Source organism: Oncorhynchus mykiss, chromosome 21, assembly GCF_057628025.1.
Source record: "Oncorhynchus mykiss isolate SJ-2025 chromosome 21, ASM5762802v1, whole genome shotgun sequence".
Classification (NCBI taxonomy): Eukaryota; Metazoa; Chordata; class Actinopteri; order Salmoniformes; family Salmonidae; genus Oncorhynchus; species Oncorhynchus mykiss.
Genome location: NC_143042.1, coordinates 7,140,592 through 7,156,551, shown reverse-complemented (window position 1 = coordinate 7,156,551; position 15,960 = coordinate 7,140,592).

Sequence of the window (15,960 nt, the reverse complement as noted above, 5' to 3'; positions counted from 1 at the left end):
TATGTCTCTGTGTGTCTGTCTGTCTCTCTCTCTCTCTGTGTCTTTGTCTCTCTGTCTCTGTCTCTCTATGTCTCTCTCTGTCACTCTGTTCCTCGCTGTGGCTCTCTGTCTCTCTCTTATTTTTTCCTCCTTATTTCCTGCTCCCATCCTCCCAAGTCTATATCCGGTCTCTCTCGCTTTCTCTCTGCTCCTCTCCTCCACTGTTAGAGAAGACATGGGATCCATGCCATGTTGTTCTTTCCCTTCTAAACTCTCTCCCTTACTCCCCTCCCTCTCTTGTTCCCTATCCTCCCCAGCGGGATGTGCGTGTCATGGGGCCTGGTGTGAGCCAGGTCTGTTCCAACAGGATATTTATAGCTTTTCCTCATGTCCTGCTAGAGGCAAGGTCACAGCACGGAGAGAGAGAGACTGACTGTATAACATTCAGCTCAGACACCTATACATACCCAACAAGACATGCCGCCAGGGGTCTCTTTACAGTCCCCAAGACATGCCACCAGGGGTCTCCTCCCAGTCCCCAAGTCCAAAACAAATTCATGGCAACGTACAGTATTATACAGAGACATGATGGCTACATACAGTATTACACATGATGGTTACATACAGTATTACACATGATGGTTACATACAGTATTATATAGAGACATGATGGTTAAGTACATACAGTATTACACAGAGACATGATGGTTATGTACATACAGTATTATACAGAGACATGATGGTTACATACAGTATTATACAGAGACATGATGGTTACATACAGTATTATACAGAGACATGATGGTTACATACAGTATTATACAGAGACATGATGGTTACATACAGTATTATACAGAGACATGATGGTTACATACAGTATTATACAGAGACATGATGGTTACATACAGTATTATACAGAGACATGATAGTTAGGTACAGTATTATACAGAGACATGATGGTTACATACAGTATTACACATGATGGTTACATACAGTATTATACAGAGACATGATGGTTACGTACAGTATTACACAGAGACATGATGGTTAGGTACAGTATTATACAGAGACATGATAGTTAGGTACAGTATTATACAGAGACATGATGGTTACATACAGTATTATACAGAGACATGATGGTTACATACAGTATTATACAGAGACATGATGGTTAGGTACAGTATTATACAGAGACATGATCACATGGAACTATCTTCCATATCCATTTACTCAGCAAACAGCAAAATAACCTTTAAACGTGGATTAAACAACATCTCATGGAACAGAGGGGACTGTGAGGGGACACACACACACAAACATACGTACACACACACACACACACACGTATACACACACACACGTATACACACACACACACACACACACACACACACACACACACACATACACACACACACACACGTATACACATATACTTTTAGTTGTGTTGCTTATAAATCGTTGATTTTTAAATGTGTGACTGTCCTTGTCTATCAGAGTTTTGTTACTTTGTAATGTTTAGTGTTTTTGTGGACCCCAGGAAGAATAGCTGCTACTTCTGCTACAGATAATGAGGATCCTAATAAACACACTGTACAGACACTCAAGCACAAACACACACACATATGAAGTCGCACACCCTCCAACTAAAGACACACATTTCCCACTCTAATCAAGACTCAACAAGCACATTCACAGCACCTTCACACTCACTCAATCCCACACTGCCAAAGAGTGTAGACAAACACACACACACATTGAGAGCAGCAGGTGTAGAGTGGGCGTTAGTAACGAGATGGATGTAATCTGTCAAGATGGCCGTCTCAGATGGAGTGAAACCAAACCATGGTGGACAGCTGGCCTCGTACAAAAAAAGTGAACAATTCCAAGAGCTCCAAAACACTCAGTCCCCCACAAAAAAATGAAGTCTGGAGGGAAGAAAGAGCATTCTGTGTCCCAAAGAGCACCCTATTCCCTATAGGCCCTGGTCGAAAGTAGTGCACCAAATAGGGCATAAGGTGCCAATTGAGATGTGTCCCATGTTTCTTTAATGCAGCACACAAGAGAAAGTAATTCCATTCTCCTCTCCGTCTCTCCTCGGCAGCGGCGGTGGCGGCAGGAGACGCAGGTATTCATCAAACTGACACTGTAGATGATTAGGTTCTGTGTTTTCGAGGGGGGGGGGGGGGGGGGGGGGGGCTCGTAAAGACCTATCTATCCTCAGGCTGTTGCCAAGGTAACAGTAGTAACGCTGGAAATGCTGTCCACACAGCAGAGTAACGTACTAAATATTTTAGGTCTATTTACTATGAGGTGTCTACAGTGATAGAATTATTATATTATTCTTATTCCAGTTGTTAGATGTGACGTGATATTGTCTGATTTCAGATCAGTAGATAAGTGTGGTCAGAGAGATGCTGTGACATGTAATGAGGGGAAAACTGACTCTGGATCAGAGTTGTCAGGAACAGTGTGTTGTATGTCATCGGTAAACAGCTCAGGGAGAGAAGCTAATCTCTGCTCATTACCAGAGTCTGGCTTCCTGGGCCTAAGACAGGCAAGAGGATTCTGGTATTCAGACAGCACAGAGAAACCTATTAGGCTGTATCTCAATCCTCTTTCCACAGGAATGAAGGGGGAGATTTGGGGTGTATCTCAATCCTCTTTCCACAGGGATGAAGGGGGAGATTTGGGGTGTATCTCAAACCTCTTTCCACATGGATGAAGGGGGAGACTTGAGGTGTATCTCAAACCTAATTTCCACAGGGATGAAGGGGGAGACTTGAAGTGTATCTCTGAGATGTGGCTTCCTCTCCTCATCTCATATACCCTTAGACAACACAGAGAAATCTGTGCAACATTCAACAATCTGTGCAACATTCAACAATTTGTGCAACATTTAAGAATTTCAAAGATTTAGTAGAAGGAAATCAATCAATTGAAATAAATTCATTAGACTCTAATTTATGGATTTCACAACAATCAATCAATCAAATGTATTTTTAAAGTCCTTTTTACATCTGCCGATGTCACTGGGCAGGGACACTGCCATGGGAGGGCATAGGCCCACCCACTGGAGAGCCAGGCCTAGCCAATCAGAATGAGTTTTTCCAAACAAAAGGGCTTTATTACAGACAGAAATACCCTTCTGCGCCATGCCCCCCCCCTCCCCCCCCTCCCCCTCAGATGATCCCGCAGGTGAAGAAGCCAGATGTGGAGGTCCTGGGCTGGCATGGTTACAAGTGGTCTGCAGTTGTGAGGCCGGTTGGACGTACTGCCAAATTCTCTAAAATGACGTTGCAGGCGGCTTATGGTAGAGAAATTAACATTAAATTATCTCGCAACAGCTCTGTTGGACATTCCTGCAGTCAGCATGCCAATTGCAAGCTTCCTCTAAACTTGAGACATCTGTGACATTGTGCTGTGTGACAAAACTGCTCATTTTAGAGTGACCTTTTATTGTCCCCAGCACCTGTGTAATGATCATTCTCTTTAATCAGTACAGAGAAACCTATTGGGCTGCATCTCAATCCTCTTCTCCAGAGGGATGGCTGGGGAGACTTGGGTTGTACCTCAGTAGTCCTACGTGACTTCCTCTGCTCATCTTCTACTCTTTGTTTGCAGGGATTCTGATAGATCTGGGCAGGTGAATCTAACCAAGATGAGAGGGGAAGGAGATAGTAGAGAGAGAAATGCCTTAGTAGAACCAGAGAACCGATACAGAAATGAATCCAAATCCGGAAGCCGTAATAACCGTGGGGGATAACATTAGCTTATTTATAGGTTTGTTGTTGGCAACACAAATAGAGACTGCATTGGAGAGTGGAAACCAGCGATTAGGGTTTTGATGTTCTTCCCTAGTTTATTTCCATCCATCCATGTGACTGGCTGGGGTGGATGTGTAGCCGATGTGAAATGGCTAGCTAGTTAGCGGTGGTGCGCGCTAGTGGCGTTTCAATCGGTGATGTCACTTGAGACCTTGAAGTAGTGGTTCCCCTTGCGCTGCAAGGGGCTTTTGTGGAGCGATGGGTAACGATGCTTCGAGGGTGACTGTTGACGTGTGCAGAGCATCCCTGGTTCGCGCCCAGGTCGGGGCGAGGGGACGGATGTAAAAGTCTATACTGTTACAGATGCATAGAAATAGAATCACTAGAATGGGTGCAGCACCTCTGACCATGGCAACTTGACTGGTAAACTCATAGAAATATAAACCTAGTGGATGAATGGTCCTGCATGTAGCCAAACAGAGGAAACCCTACTCAAACAGGAAGGGAGGGACTAAACAGACTTGTCTGATAAGAAACGCTAATTTCTGTTTTCCTTCACAATTAAAAACAAAATATTGTGGGTTGCATGCCCGTAAAATGAACACGGTCCTGTTCTTCATAAAACGAACACGGTCCTATTGTTCCTTCTCCACTGCCCCACATGAAATGCTCTTTCCACCCAAGTACTGCAGACACACAGGCTCGCTTCAACTACTGTTTACACTCACTCTGAGAGGTAAGTGGGTTATGTTAGATGAATCATGTGTCCCAAGAACCAAAATGGTGGCTCAGCAGACATCCACCTGATTGGTAAAACCAATAAATGATGTACTGTAGCCTAGTAACTACAGTGCTCACAGTTTCCTTATCTGACCTTGAAGTTGCTGTGACCTTATGTGACCTTAGGTTATCTATTTTGCTAGGTTGTCAACAGAGTAGGGTTAAGTTGCCCATAGATCCTGATCTTGGGTCAGTTTTGCATTTTCCAAACTAATGGATGAAGTTAGGATTTGGGGATGGGAAGATGATCCTAGATCCTTTTCACTGACGGGTTATTATAGTTATTTTTACAATCGCTAGGACCCATTTCTAATTACTTTGGTCACTTTTTCAAAACTCTTCACACAGTTCTCCTAACTAACTTTCAGCTTGGCACAGCAGCACATTCAAAATGCCCTAAAACTACAAACACTTCAAACATGTCTCAAATCAACTCGTTCTTCCATAACACTAGCAAAGGTTGTCACCCAACAAGCACACGTTGTCACTCATAAAACAACGACCTAAACAACACTAACAACAGGTAGCATTACACAATGTTTTTCACAATGTAAAAAAAACTGTAACTAACCTACACACACAGTGACTTTCGGGATTATATCTCTACTTGAGACATGGATTGTGTATGTGTGCCATTCAGAGGGTGAATTGGCCAGACAAAAGATTTAAGTGCCTTTGAACAGGGTATAGTAATAGGTGCCAGGCGCACCGGTTTGAGTGTGTCAAAAACGACAACTGTTTTTTTCATGCTCAGCAGTTTCCCGTGTGTATCAAGAATGGTCCACCACCCAAGGGACATCTAGACTTGAAACAACACATGGGAAGCATTGGAGTCAACATGGGCCAGCATCCCGGTGGAATGCTTTTGACACCAGGCCCCGACAAATTGAGGCTGTTCTGAGGGCAAAAGGGGGTGCAACTCAATATTAGGAAGGTGTTCTTAAAGTTTTGTACACTCAGTATACATACAGAGACATACTGCAATATTATTGTAGGCATTTTAAATTGTGTTACAGTCACTACAGTAATATGCAACATAACCACACATTGGGACAATGAATGAAACACCGTCTAAAAGACTATGATTCTGTACAGAGGCACTAGTGTTTTCTTCCCCAATATGCCTCTGAAAGCTGATCTGAGGCCAGTTATATCTTACAGACACAGACACGTCATATGTGCTGACTTGCCGCCTCTGCATCAGTGACCATAAACTATCCTAGAGGAGGATGACAGTGTGTGGGTGTGTTTGTACATGTGTTTACATGTGTGTGTGTTCCTGGGAACAGGGCTCAGTTGAAGTTTCCTCTGGAGTGCAGTGGCTCTGCAGAGAAAGATTATGTTACTGCTGACTGGCTGAAAGTTACCTCCCCACCCCTCCCGCCTCACAACACACACACACACACACACACACACACACACACACACACTGAATGATATATTATCTGATAGACTTGAGATGATCATGTATCATTATGGTTTTGGCAACATCTTTGCCTCCCAGAAATGAGTGTAAGTCACATGTGATCCAGGCTAGTGCAAAGCTAAAACTCCAAACCCCAAACCAGACTAAAACTCCAAACCAGTTTATTTTACTGCAGCCCTAAGTCCAAACACAACCAAACAAAATTATTGGAGCACATGCAGCCTGGTACAACTTGTATTTCAACTGTATACTGTACCTGTGAACCTTGAGACAGGAGTGGAATGTGTGTGTGTGTGTGTGTATGTGTGTGTGTGTGTGTGTGTGTGTGTGTGTGTGTGTGTGTGTGTGTGTGTGTGTGTGTGTGTGTGTGTGTGTGTGTGTGTGTGTGTGTGTGTGTGTGTGTGTGTGTGTGTGTGACCATGTTATGTATGTAGGAACATTGGATGCATTACACCTTAGATGGAGTGTTTTCCTCCACACTTATAGTATGTAATGATGTCTGGATCACTGTTGACACTGGTTGGAACCAGGAGCCCCTCAATTAAGGCACAGCATGTGTACATATACAACAAGATGAAATGGTGGAGAAAGAGGGTGAGATGGAGAGAGGGAGCAGAGAAAATGACAGAGAGAGAAAGAAGGAGAGATGACGTGAGGGAGGGAGGTAGAGGGAGGGAGGGAAGGGGACAGAGAGAGAAAGAAGCAGACAGAGAGAGAGGTCAATTGAGTAAAGAGATGGAGGGATGAAAAGCAACTTGATCTCATAGTTGTTGAAGAGAGAGAGGGAGACAGAAAGAGACATTTGAGAGAGACAGATGAAGACCAAAGGAGCGAAGAAGGAGTGCCAAACCACCCACATCAAATGTTTCAACTGTCTCAGGAAAGTTCAAAAGTCCACTGATATTGAGTCATCAAGGACATATCCAAGTGGATATGACAAGCAAAGACAAACAACTGTCTCTTCTGTCAAACAATAAAATAACTGACTGAGGTGAGAGTGAGACAATGCTTTGTATTGGGAAACAGAGGAAGAAACAGAGGAAGAGGAAGAGCAGCTCAGTTGACAGAGCGTGTTATCGTGAGCACATCACACCCTCTCAAAGCAGCCTGAGACTTATTTTATGAATCGAGGGAGTTAGGGAGGGAGGGAGGGAGGGAGGAGCGAGGGAGTCAGGGGAGGAGGAGAGGGATGAAGAGAGGGAGGGAAGGTGAATCTGTATTCCTGTAATACTGAAATATATCTGTATATGAGGAATGATGAGTTATTCAATTAATGATTAACGTTGTGAGGTGGGTTATGGGGCGAGTGAACACTAACAAGGGGAAGAGATACCAACTACACTGCCTTTTTTAGAAGGAATCAAGAGTATTTTCTAGTACAAGTATATTCTTGTAGGCCAAGTATTTTCTTGTAGACCTAGTATTTTCTTGTAGGCCTAGTAGACCTAGTATTTTCTTGTAGACATAGTAGACCTAGTATTTTCTTGTAGACCTAGTATTTTCTTGTAGACCTAGTAGACCTAGTATTTTCTCGTAGACATAGTATTTTCTTGTAGACCTAGTAGACCTAGTATTTTCTTGTAGACCTAGTATTTTCTTGTAGGCCTAGTATTTTCTTGTAGACCTAGTAGACCTAGTATTTTCTTGTAGGCCTAGTATTTTCTTGTAGACCTAGTAGACCTAGTATTTCCTTGTAAACCTAGTATTTTCTTGTAGACCTAGTAGACCTAGTATTTTCTTGTAGGCCTAGTATTTTCTTGTAGGCCTAGTAGACCTAGTATTTTCTTGTAGACCTAGTATTTTCTTGTAGGCCTAGTAGACCTAGTATTTTCTTGTAGGCCTAGTAGACCTAGTATTTTCTCATAGACATAGTAGACATAGTATTTTCTTGTAGACCTAGTATTTTCTAGTAGACCTAGTATTTTCTCATAGACATAGTAGACCTAGTATTTTCTTGTAGACCTAGTATTTTCTTGTAGACCTAGTATTTTCTTGTAGACCTAGTAGACTTGGTATTTTCTTGTAGACCTAGTAGACCTAGTATTTTCTCATAGACCTAGTAGACCTAGTATTTTCTTGTAGACCTAGAATTTTCTTGTAGCCCTAGTATTTTCTTGTAGACCTAGTAGACCTAGTATTTTCTTGTAGACCTAGTAGACCTAGTATTTTCTTGTAGGCCTAGTATTTTCTTGTAGGCCTAGTATTTTCTTGTAGGCCTAGTATTTTCTTGTAGACCTAGTATTTTCTTGTAGACCTAGTATTTTCTTGTAGACCTAGTATTTTCTTGTAGACCTAGTAGACCTAGTATTTTCTTGTAGACCTAGTATTTTCTTGTAGGCCTAGTAGACCTAGTATTTTATTGTAGACCTAGTAGGCCGAGTATTTTTTTGTAGGCCTAGTAGACCTAGTATTTTCTTGTAGACCTAGTAGACCTAGTATTTTCTTGTAGACCTAGTAGACCTAGTCTTTTCTTGTAGACCTAGTAGACCTAGTATTTTCTTGTAGGCCTAGTAGACCTAGTATTTTCTTGTAGACCTAGTAGACCTAGTATTTTCTCATAGACCTAGTAGACCTAGTACTTTCTCATAGACCTAGTAGACCTAGTATTTTCTTGTAGACCTAGTAGACTTGGTATTTTCTTGTAGACCTAGTATTTTCTTGTAGACCTAGTAGACCTAGTATTTTCTTGTAGACCTAGTATTTTCTTGTAGACCTAGTATTTTCTTGTAGACCTAGTATTTTCGTGTAGACCTAGTATTTTCTTGTAGACCTAGTAGACTTGGTATTTTCTTGTAGGCCTAGTATTTTCTTGTAGACCTAGTAGACTTGGTATTTTCTTGTAGGCCTAGTATTTTCTTGTAGACCTAATATTTTCTTGTAGACCTAGTAGACTTGGTATTTTCTTGTAGACCTAGTATTTTCTTGTAGACCTAGTAGACTTGGTATTTTCTTGTAGACCTAGTATTTTCTTGTAGGCCTAGTATTTTCTTGTAGACCTAGTAGACATAGTATTTTCTTGTAGGCCTAGTATTTTCTTGTAGGCCTAGTATTTTCTTGTAGGCCTAGTATTTTCTTGTAGACCTAGTAGACATAGTATTTTCTTGTAGGCCTAGTATTTTCTTGTAGGCCTAGTATTTTCTTGTAGGCCTAGTATTTTCTTGTGGGCCTAGTATTTTCTTGTAGACCTAGTATTTTCTTGTAGACCTAGTATTTTCTTGTAGACATAGTAGACCTAGTATTTTCTTGTAGACCTAGTATTTTCTTGTAGGCCTAGTAGACCTAGTATTTTATTGTAGACCTAGTAGGCCGAGTATTTTTTTGTAGACCTAGTAGACCTAGTATTTTCTTGTAGACCTAGTAGACCTAATATTTTCTTGTAGACCTAGTAGACCTAGTATTTTCTTGTAGGCCTAGTAGACCTAGTATTTTCTTGTAGACCTAGTAGACCTAGTATTTTCTCATAGACCTAGTAGACCTAGTACTTTCTCATAGACCTAGTAGACCTAGTATTTTCTTGTAGACCTAGTAGACTTGGTATTTTCTTGTAGACCTAGTATTTTCTTGTAGACCTAGTATTTTCTTGTAGACCTAGTAGACTTGGTATTTTCTTGTAGGCCTAGTATTTTCTTGTAGACCTAGTAGACTTGGTATTTTCTTGTAGGCCTAGTATTTTCTTGTAGACCTAATATTTTCTTGTAGACCTAGTAGACTTGGTATTTTCTTGTAGACCTAGTATTTTCTTGTAGACCTAGTAGACTTGGTATTTTCTTGTAGACCTAGTAGACTTGGTATTTTCTTGTAGACCTAGTATTTTCTTGTAGACCTAGTAGACTTGGTATTTTCTTGTAGACCTAGTAGACTTGGTATTTTCTTGTAGACCTAGTAGACTTGGTATTTTCTTGTAGACCTAGTATTTTCTTGTAGACCTAGTATTTTCTTGTAGACCTAGTAGACTTGGTATTTTCTTGTAGACCTAGTATTTTCTTGTAGACCTAGTAGACTTGGTATTTTCTTGTAGACCTAGTATTTTCTTGTAGACCTAGTATTTTCTTGTAGACCTAGTATTTTCTTGTAGACCTAGTAGACTTGGTATTTTCTTGTAGACCTAGTATTTTCTTGTAGGCCTACAAAAGAGATAGAGAGTAGTAGTCCTCTGGTAATGGAAATATCACAGGTTAGTAAATTAGGGAAACAAGAAGGCCAGATAACAGGTCAATAAATCAGGGTAAGAAATTGGCCAGATAACAGGTTAGTAAATCATGGAAACAAGTAGGCCAGATAACAGATTTGTTTTGGTCAGCAAAAGTACACCAGAAATATACAAAACATTTAGTGGTATGCTAAATATATGGATATACTCTACAAATGAACTTTCAAGGAATACAAGAATCAAGACATATTGTGATATCAGAACTGCATTGCACCCATAGAGTGAATGAATATAGAATCAGTGAAACACATTACAACAGTCAACATAGTCGTCAATAGTCCTAGACTATTGAGCACAAGTAGAGATTTGAGCAGAGGAAATAGGCTGACATTCCATTATCCCATGGCTGTCATGTACTGTCATGTTGTGTCTTGTCTCTGTCCTTTCCCTTCACCCTGTCTCCCTCTGCTGGTCGTTGTTAGGTTACCTTTTCTCCCCCTCTTTCCCCCAGCTGTGCCTTGTCTCCTCCTAACCACCTCGTCACCCCTTTTCCCACCTGTTCCCTTTTTCCCTCTGATTAGGTCCCTATATCTCTCTCTGTTTCTGCTCCTGTCCTTGTCGGATTCTTGTTTGTTGTGTTTCATGCCTTAACCAGACTGTCGTCATGTTTGCTGTAACCTTGTCTTGTCCTGTCGGAATCTGCCGGTCCGTCTGAGCCTACTTATGTTTGGTAATTAAAGAAGCTCTGTTTAAGTTAATTCGCTTTTGGGTCCTCATTCACGCACCCGTAACAGAAGAATCCGACCAAGAATGGACCCAGCGACTTCGGATCCTCTCCACTCAGCCGTCGGGATCCAGGGAGCGATGCTAGGCAGACACGATCAGGAATTGTCTGCTGCTCGACATGCCGTTGAGACCCTGGCCACCCAAGTCTCCAACCTCACAGAACAGGTTCACCATCTCCGCCTCGATCCACCGGCCACTTCCAGGGCTTTCGAATCTCCGGAGCCCAGAATCAATAACCCGCCGTGTTACTCTGGGGAGCCCACTGAATGCCGCTCGTTCCTCACCCAGTGTGATATTGTGTTTTCTCTCCAGCCCTACACTTTCTCCAGGAGCACTGCTCGTGTCGCCTACGTCATATCTCTCCTTATTGGACGGGCTCGTGAGTGGGGCACGGCAATCTGGGAGGCAAGGGCTGAGTGTACTAACCAGTATCAGGACTTTAAGGAGGAGATGATACGGGTTTTTGATCGATCTGTTTTTGGGGAGGAGGCTTCCAGGGCCCTGTCTTCCCTATGTCAAGGTAATCGATCCATAACAGACTACTCTATTGAGTTTCGCACTCTTGCTGCCTCCAGTGGCTGGAACGAGCCGGCTTTGCTCGCTCGTTTTCTGGAGGGTCTCCGCGCAGAGGTAAAGGATGAGATTCTCTCCCGGGAGGTTCCTTCCAGCGTGGATTCCTTGATTGAACTCGCTATTCGCATTGAGCGACGGGTTGATCTTCGTCACCGAGCTCGTGGAAAGGAGCTCGCGTTCTCCGTTGCCCCCCTCTCCGCATCACTACCATCTTCCTCTGCCGGCTCGGGTGCTGAGCCCATGCAGCTGGGAGGTATCCGCATCTCGACTAAGGAGAGGGAACGGAGAATCACCAACCGCCTCTGTCTCTATTGCGGTTCCGCTGGTCATTTTGTCACTTCATGTCCAGTAAAAGGCCAGAGCTCATCAGTAAGCGGAGGGCTACTGGTGAGCGCTACTACTCCTGTCTCTCCTTCAAGATCCTGCACTACCTTGTCGGTCCATCTACGCTGGACCGGTTCGTCAGCTTCCTGCAGTGCCTTAATAGACTCTGGGGCGGAGGGCTGTTTTATGGACGAGACCTGGGCTCGGGAACATGACATTCCTCTCAGACAGTTAAAGGAGCCCACGGCCTTGTTCGCCCTGGATGGTAGTCCTCTCCCCAGGATTCAGCGTGAGACGCTACCTTTAACCCTCACTGTTTCTGGTAATCATAGTGAAACCATTTCTTTTTTAATTTTTCGTTCACCTTTTACACCTGTTGTTTTGGGCCATCCCTGGCTAGTTTGTCATAATCCTTCCATTAATTGGTCTAGTAATTCTATCCTCTCCTGGAACGTCTCTTGTCATGTGAAATGTTTAATGTCTGCTATCCCTCCTGTTTCCTCTGTCTCTTCTTCACAGGAGGAGCCTGGTGATTTGACAGGGGTGCCGGAGGAATATCACGATCTGCGCACGGTGTTCAGTCGGTCCAGGGCCACCTCTCTTCCTCCACACCGGTCGTATGATTGTAGTATTGATCTCCTTCCGGGAACCACCCCCCCCCGGGGTAGACTATACTCTCTGTCGGCTCCCGAACGTAAGGCTCTCGAAGATTATTTGTCTGTAGCTCTTGACGCCGGTACCATAGTCCCCTCCTCCTCTCCCGCCGGAGCGGGGTTTTTTTTTGTCAAGAAGAAGGACGGGTCTCTGCGCCCCTGCATAGATTATCGAGGGCTGAATGACATAACAGTGAAGAATCGTTATCCGCTTCCTCTTATGTCTTCAGCCTTCGAGATCCTGCAGGGAGCCAGGTTTTTCACTAAGTTGGACCTTCGTAACGCTTACCATCTCGTGCGCATCAGGGAGGGGGACGAGTGGAAGACGGCGTTTAACACTCCGTTAGGGCACTTTGAATACCGGGTTCTTCCTTTCGGCCTCGCTAACGCTCCAGCTGTCTTTCAGGCATTAGTCAATGATGTCCTGAGAGACATGCTGAACATCTTTGTTTTCGTTTACCTTGACGATATCCTGATTTTTTCACCGTCACTCCAGATTCATCTTCAGCACGTTCGACGTGTCCTCCAGCGCCTTTTAGAGAATTGTCTTTTTGTGAAGGCTGAGAAGTGCACTTTTCATGCCTCCTCCGTCACATTTCTCGGTTCTGTTATTTCCGCTGAAGGCATTAAGATGGATCCCGCTAAGGTCCAAGCTGTCATTGATTGGCCCGTCCCTAAGTCACGCGTCGAGCTGCAGCGCTTTCTCGGCTTCGCGAACTTCTATCGTCGTTTCATCCGTAATTTCGGTCAGGTGGCAGCTCCTCTCACAGCCCTTACTTCTGTCAAGACGTGCTTTAAGTGGTCCGTTTCCGCCCAGGGAGCTTTTGATCTCCTCAAGAATCGTTTTACATCCGCTCCTATCCTTGTTACACCTGAAGTCTCTAGACAGTTCGTTGTCGAGGTTGACGCGTCAGAGGTGGGCGTGGGAGCCATTCTTTCTCAGCGCTCCCTCTCTGACGACAAGGTCCACCCATGCGCGTATTTTTCTCATCGCCTGTCGCCGTCGGAACGTAACTATGATGTGGGTAACCGCGAACTGCTCGCCATCCGGTTAGCCCTAGGCGAATGGCGACAGTGGTTGGAGGGGGCGACCGTTCCTTTTGTCGTTTGGACTGACCATAGGAACCTTGAGTACATCCGTTCTGCCAAACGACTTAATGCGCGTCAGGCGCGTTGGGCGCTGTTTTTCGCTCGTTTCGAGTTCGTGATTTCTTATCGTCCGGGCTCTAAGAACACCAAGCCTGATGCTTTGTCTCGTCTCTTCAGTTCTTCAGTAGCCTCCACTGACCCCGAGGGGATTCTCCCTGAGGGGCGTGTTGTCGGGTTGACTGTCTGGGGAATTGAGAGGCAGGTAAAGCAAGCGCTCACTCACACTCCGTCGCCGCGCGCTTGTCCTAGGAACCTTCTTTTCGTTCCCGTTCCTACTCGTCTGGCCGTTCTTCAGTGGGCTCACTCTGCCAAGTTAGCCGGCCACCCTGGCGTTCGGGGTACGCTTGCTTCCATTCGCCAGCGTTTTTGGTGGCCCACCCGGGAGCATGACACGCGTCGTTTCGTGGCTGCTTGTTCGGTCTGCGCGCAGACTAAGTCCGGTAACTCTCCTCCTGCCGGCCGTCTCAGGCCGCTTCCTATTCCCTCTCGACCGTGGTCTCACATCGCCTTAGATTTTGTCACCGGACTGCCTTCGTCAGCGGGGAAGACTGTTATTCTTACGGTTGTCGATAGGTTCTCTAAGGCGGCTCATTTCATTCCCCTTGCTAAGCTTCCTTCTGCTAAAGAGACGGCACAAATCATCATCGAGAATGTTTTCAAAATTCATGGCCTTCCGTCAGACGTCGTTTCGGACAGAGGTCCGCAATTCACGTCTCAATTTTGGAGGGAGTTTTGCCGTTTGATTGGGGCTTCCGTCAGTCTCTCTTCCGGCTTTCACCCCCAGTCTAACGGTCAAGCAGAACGGGCCAATCAGACTATTGGTCGCATCTTACGCAGTCTTTCTTTTCGCAACCCTGCGTCTTGGTCAGAACAGCTCCCCTGGGCAGAATACGCCCACAACTCGCTTCCTTCGTCTGCGACCGGGCTATCTCCTTTTCAGAGTAGCCTCGGGTACCAGCCTCCGCTGTTCTCATCTCAGTTCGCCGAGTCCAGCGTCCCCTCCGCTCAGGCTTTTGTCCAACGTTGCGAGCGCACCTGGAAGAGGGTCAGGTCTGCACTTTGCCGTTATAGGACGCAGACTGTGAGGGCTGCTAATAAGCGTAGAACTAAGAGTCCTAGATATTGTCGCGGTCAGAGAGTTTGGCTCTCCACTCAGAACCTTCCCCTTAAGACGGCTTCTCGCAAGTTGACCCCGCGGTTCATTGGTCCGTTCCGTATTTCTCGGGTCATTAATCCTGTCGCAGTTCGACTTCTTCTTCCGCGATACCTTCGTCGCGTCCACCCGGTCTTCCATGTCTCCTGCATCAAGCCCGTCCTTCGCGCCCCCGCTCGTCTTCCCCCCCCCCCCCCATCCTTGTCGAGGGCGCACCAATCTACAGGGTCCGTAGAATTTTGGACATGCGTCCTCGGGGCCGTGGTCACCAGTACCTCGTAGATTGGGAGGGGTACGGTCCTGAGGAGAGGAGTTGGGTTCCCTCTCGGGACGTGCTGGACCGTGCGCTGATCGAGGATTTCCTCCGTTGCCGCCAGGTTTCCTCCTCGAGTGCGCCAGGAGGCGCTCGGTGAGTGGGGGGGTACTGTCATGTACTGTCATGTTGTGTCTTGTCTCTGTCCTTTCCCTTCACCCTGTCTCCCTCTGCTGGTCGTTGTTAGGTTACCTTTTCTCCCCCTCTTTCCCCCAGCTGTGCCTTGTCTCCTCCTAACCACCTCGTCACCCCTTTTCCCACCTGTTCCCTTTTTCCCTCTGATTAGGTCCCTATATCTCTCTCTGTTTCTGCTCCTGTCCTTGTCGGATTCTTGTTTGTTGTGTTTCATGCCTTAACCAGACTGTCGTCATGTTTGCTGTAACCTTGTCTTGTCCTGTCGGAATCTGCCGGTCCGTCTGAGCCTACTTATGTTTGGTAATTAAAGAAGCTCTGTTTAAGTTAATTCGCTTTTGGGTCCTCATTCACGCACCCGTAACAGAAGAATCCGACCAAGAATGGACCCAGCGACTTCGGATCCTCTCCACTCAGCCGTCGGGATCCAGGGAGCGATGCTAGGCAGACACGATCAGGAATTGTCTGCTGCTCGACATGCCGTTGAGACCCTGGCCACCCAAGTCTCCAACCTCACAGAACAGGTTCACCATCTCCGCCTCGATCCACCGGCCACTTCCAGGGCTTTCGAATCTCCGGAGCCCAGAATCAATAACCCGCCGTGTTACTCTGGGGAGCCCACTGAATGCCGCTCGTTCCTCACCCAGTGTGATATTGTGTTTTCTCTCCAGCCCTACACTTTCTCCAGGAGCACTGCTCGTGTCGCCTACGTCATATCTCTCCTTATTGGACGGGCTCGTGAGTGGGGCACGGCAATCTGGGAGGCAAGGGCTGA